We start from the raw sequence: 6,000 nt of genomic DNA, 5'->3' as shown, positions 1-6,000 counted from the left end.
GAAATGAAATACAAATGGACTTTTTATTTGAATGGCATTCTGTTATCTGACTTCCATGCTATATAAAAGTGTGCTTAACACATATCTGAAAACAGGTGCTGAGCAAACTGAATATGGAAGGAACCATTATGAAGACTCTCAATCTGCTGTTTTTCTTTTCCTTTGCATCAGCAGGTAGGTCTTATGTTAATTTAATTCTGAAAAAAGAAATAATCAAAATCAGGAAAAAAAAGAGAATTTTGTCACATTTAACTCTTTTTGTTGTTTAATTTTTCTTCTGTCCTTATTCTTCTGTTAATAGTTTCCACATTTGTCAAAATAGAATATAAACCACATTTGTGTGTGTGTGTGTGTGTGTGTGTGTGTGCATGCACACGTATGTATGTAGACAAAATCAAATAAAGGATTCTTTGCAAGGAAAACTGACAAGGTATCTGGGTCTCCTACAAAGTTGTATATTATTGCAGATAATACTATATATAATTAATGATGCAATAAACATATGCTGTAAGGAAGATTTTGAGACATTGAACAAACACCACTAGTTGAGCTAACCCCCACAAGAGTAATCTGGTGTGTTTCACTGTCAATATGGATGGTGATCAGGAGGAGAAGCGGAAAGTCCCAGCAAAGTGTGGAATCATAAAAACCTGTAGCCTTGGGGTAAAGCACTACCAATTATGTGATGTTTGCTTGCAGTGATTAAATGGGTGTTGTCGTAGTACCGGTATTCAGAAGGGTAATGTGAAACCCATAAATTGATCATCAGAATTATCATTTTCCCTGTTGCTCATTCAGGTGAATACTAGAACTTTCTTAATTCTTTCAAGGGATGGCCCATGTAAAATAAACAAAAGGTTCAGGAATTTGTCCTGGTCCCTGGGGCAGTATCTGTCGCCAATATGCGGAAGTTGGGAGAATAGAGAGGGCTAGGTAAACATACAGAGCATCTCACAGATCATTACTCAGGATATGCAGCCCTTTAGAAAGGTGGTATTACCTAGAGCCCATAGGTCGAGAACGGACTCCCCTTTCACACCTCTAGTAGATGCAATACCTCCTGAATCATTTGGTCTGTGTCATTAGATAAGTGTTAGGTTTGTTTTCCCACATTTTTCCATTTTAATTCACTTGGAACCAGCAAGCATACAGGAGAACCATAATGTTCAGGTTCTCCCTCTTTTATTAATGCAGAAAATTATGTCTCCATCTTGCTGAACATGTTCAATGTTCACTTCATGAAACAATTTACTTGGCATTGTGCCATACTGCTTTCTCTTTCATTGGTTCCACACCTGCTTCTGCCAAAAAATTTGTAACAAAATGCTGGTCACATTAAGTCAGCTGTACCACATATACAACCAGTTGTACATGGAAACGGCCTTTCTGGTGAGGCCATTTTTATATGCACCTAAATACTTCAGAGAAAGCAATCTATTTGTAGTCACTCCTCTTTGTTTTCACTTGTAGTAGCTCCTCTGTGCAGCCCATCCCTACTCACACTTAGCTGCTCTGAAACACTGAAGCATAGGAAACAAATCAAAGAGAGAAGGAACTCCTTTTGAAGGTGTTTGTTTTGGCATAAAGCAGAATAACATTAACACATTATATATTAACACATTGCTGTAGTTAAATGTTATAGTTCATGGTGCACTGAGAAAAGAGCTCTCTCTCTCTTTCTCTCTCTCTCTCTCTCAGGTGCAACTCCACTAAGCTCAGCTAACCCTGAGAAAAGGGTCATAATTATGTATGATCCTTGTAAAAGCGATTGTCTGGATAATGAAGCTCGCTACCATGTGATTATTGTTGGATGGAAAGACGGGGAGACTAAAAAGTTTTTATGTGGCGGTTCCCTTATTGATGCCAACTGGGTGTTGACTGCAACTCACTGCAAATATAGGTGCGTTTGTGCATCGATAACATCATCAACAAGTGCTAATTACCTATTAATCACCATATACAGTAACTAGTATCTCCAATACTAATGTGTAACCTAATACTAAATAATAATTTGTGTAACCAAAATATTTTCATGAAGGTATACAGGAAAAATATCAGCGTGAACTGAAAGTCAACATATCATCATTTCTGTACACAAAGAATCAACAAATAATAAGCACAAAGAACACATCAAACAAAATTTTAAAAGGAACCACTTTACCCATCACCACATATTATAGACAATACATCAATGTACTTGACAGACACCTCAAATTGTTCTCTCCATGATGAATATATCATTAATCTCTCTCTTTCTCTTACTTTGTGTGTGTGTGTGTGTGTGTGTGTGTGTGTGTGTGTGTTTTCACTTCTGTCCCACAGTAATATGGTGGTGCATCCGGGTCAGTATTCCATGCTGCAAGACTGGAAAACTTCTCCAACAGCACAGACCATTCCAAAGGAGAATGTCTTTCCCCATCCCAATCCTCAAGACAATGACATCATGCTCATCAAACTTGTCAAGCCTGTTACCTACCCAACTATTCAACTCCCGCCTGTCACAGCATGTACTCGACCTAATAAAGGAGAGCAGTGCAACTTTGCTGGCCTGGGTCGTGACTGTGGTGGTAAGGAGACGACATAATCACTAACACCTCTACTCTGATCTTATCAAAATACATTGACTGTATACACACAACCTGCAGTTGGCTCTAACGCTGTATATGCAAATAGCATTTATTGTTATTGTCTGTTGTGCTCACATTTTTGATACTGACACAAGTGTGCTCCTTGTTTCAGCAAAGCACAGAAAACAAGCTATTACACAGTAGCCATGATAGAACTTATTCTTCACTTGCACATTAATTCATTGAACATTTATTGTGGTTGTTTTATTGAAATTGTAGTACATGCACACAGTTGTTATATATTAAAAATCTAAATTGAATTATTTAATAAATGTACTTGAAGCACAACACGAATGGACAGATGTGATGAATGACCTCTCCCACTTACTTTCACTTCTTTACATGCAGGAAAAACTCCACAACAACTACAGTGTGTAAAACTTGAGGTTAGAGACCACTGTTTGAGAGGTGAAAGTGATGAATTCATTTATGCTGGAGGTATATCTGGACTTGAGTTTGAAGTGGATCTAAGCTTTGTAAGTCCACTATGCCCACAGTGTGAACACTGTCAGCGCCTGATCCAAACTAATACTGTAATTAAAAAAAGTCTCTTCCAGTGGAAATGGACTTTACCTGAATTTGTCTCTCTGTGTTTCTGCCCTAGGGAGACTCTGGTGGAGGACTAGTGTGTGATGATAAGTTGTATGGTGTGGCAGTTACAGCAAAAACCACATTGCCTTGTACATTTCCAGCTACTTTCATGGATGTATGCTTCTACAGGGCCTGGATTGAGAATGTCAAGAACAATCATAAGTCATAAAGAGGTCAGAAACCTCCATACAGTCAGTTGTGTAAAAATGTATGCACATAAAAAAGTGCTCATCAGATGGGCAATGATCCATATGTTCCCAGACAAAATAAACTCTATTGCAAGCAGCCCGGTTCTGTTTGCTCATCATTTCTACTATCACAGATCAGCCTTACATTTCATACACAGAGGCCACAGCAGCAACAGATTAGAGCTTAGAGCTTTGTAACAATACTATTTACTGCCACACCAAACTTTGCTAACATGGCAAATTACAGGGCACTTACACATATAATAATCAAAATCACTGGTAAAGATTCACTCCTATACTGCTTAAAGCTGTTCAAAGCTATGTAAAAGTCTGCATGTAGCTATCCACGTTAGAGAATCGGCTTGTTTGAAGTATGATACTGATTTGAATGCCATGGTGCTCAAGTAATGAAAAAGGAACTCTAATTTGATACCGTGCAGCTTTTACCTCATGTTACTTACCGAAGCATCCCATTCATAAAATATTCTGAGAAAAATTTGTACACTTTAGCTAAGCACCTAGACCCCAGCGAGCATTACAGAAATAAGACAGACAGGTTATAGAGATGGAAACTGCTGCCTTTCCACAACAGCCTCCATGCCCACAGTGCAGGCCTTGCCACGGACCATTAAAGGAAATGCCTGCACTGTGAGCATTCCACAGCCTACACTGTCTAGGATTCTAGGACAACCTTTAATGTTTTAAACTATGAGTTCATGTTTTAATTCAGTTAAAGGTATTGACTGGATTACAGCATTGGTCTTCAAACATTGCCAGCGATTTGCAGGGTCACATCCAAGAAATTAACTAGTGATTTTATTTATGTTTTATTAAAGAAAGAATTGTATGAAAATACTGAATGCTTCATATCCATTCTGCTCTGTTTGAAGAACTTACCTAAGCTTCTTTCAGGATCGCTGCCTGAGGCCCTCCTGTTGTGTGTGTTTTTCCCTGTCTGTCTGTGTGGGTGTGTCTTTTGTTTCTGTTTACAGGTTCTTGTGTTTCCTTGTCCCGCCTGCCTCCCCGCCCTCCTGTCCACGCCCATCACCTGAAGCCTGTTCCGCACATCTGTGTCTCGTCCTCTCATCACTTCCCTGCCTTCATATACCCTGCTGTTTTCTTTATCCTTTGCCAGATCGTCTCAGTATCTTTCTTTTTTTGTTCTTGCCGTTCGTTCGTTAGCCTGCTCTGTCTCTGCTTGTTACCGACTCTGCCTGTTCCGGATTTATCTTTTGCTTGCTGTTTTTGGATGTTGCCTATTTTCCATTGGATTTTTGGTCCATTGGATTATTGACTCGGACTGTGTTTCTGACTGTGATTTTTGCTTGTGATTGTTAGCCTTGTCACTAAAGATGATTTTTGTACTGTCTGCATTGTCTGTGCCTGGGTCCTTTCCCCCTGACAGGTTTGTTCTCAGTTGATTAAGAGAAAAACATAATTTAAAATACACTGATCCATTTAATCCCTTCATTTGGAACTTTTAAAAATCAACCACTTATGAGAATCAGATCAGCCTATATGAGTGCACTGGTTAACCGAATCTGATTGCTTAAGTGATTGCATTTATTTAAAACAATTTGGTTGCTTATACTGTATAAAAACAGTTGTGCAAAAGACAACAACATCCTGCATTCAAAGGCATTTGGAAATATTTGTGATGTTTTCAAAACATTTAATATATCCAGCAATATCAGATGTTTTGAAATAGGTTATTGTAAATATTAAACACTTTCTCATATAAGAACAGACATTGTTTTACCGAAATTATTTGTCAACACAACTGAATCTGATCAATTGAAAAGGTAACCAAACAGTTGACAATGGTGGCATAAATTCAAAATACAGTGTTAATATTAGATCCACTTTTTTCTATTTTACATGCCCTTCTGTGAGGCTGTAGATTATTGAGTGTTAGACTGTGTATTTCCTGTTGCCATGTGCGTCAACAGATAACGTGCTGTCTGTATGAGGTATTTAATTAAAAGACACGCCACTAAAATAAACACACTCTGTTTTTTTTTTATTTTTCCTTCCTGTTTGTAAAAACGAAAGATGCAAAAGTGTCTCCTGGTTGCCACAATTAGCTCCCACAACAGACATCTGACTTATGCAGGCGCTCGCTGTTTTTTTTTTTTTTTTTTTTGTAGGAAAGAATAATTGTGAGGTTAATAAGGTCTGCCTGAACGCTACACTCCTGTGCCAGCATTTCAGCCAATTAGTCAGCTCTAGAGGCAATTACTACATCAGCCCCTGGTCAGTGCTTAACATGCACACATGCACACACACGCTCAAACCTGCACCTAATTCCGTCCTGCCACCCTTCCCAGAAGATTTCACATAGTCATAGTAGACACTCTGCAGTCACCCCTATAATAAAAGATCCAGTTTCAAAATCAAGTGCTGAAGGGTAACGGAGAGGTGATACTGATCCCAGATCAGTCACCACTCCCCTTATACTGCCCACCTTTACTTTCTGACCTAGATACACTCAACATCTCCAAAAGCCATTATGACAGTGAGATTATTCAGTCGTTTTCTTGATATCTGCATGGCGAGTGACTCAGGCTATTGTGAGCCTTACACATGTTTGATAC

The sequence above is a fragment of the Megalops cyprinoides genome, chromosome 3 (assembly GCF_013368585.1).
Source record: "Megalops cyprinoides isolate fMegCyp1 chromosome 3, fMegCyp1.pri, whole genome shotgun sequence".
NCBI classification, from domain to species: Eukaryota; Metazoa; Chordata; class Actinopteri; order Elopiformes; family Megalopidae; genus Megalops; species Megalops cyprinoides.
Note: the sequence above shows the minus strand (reverse complement) of the source record.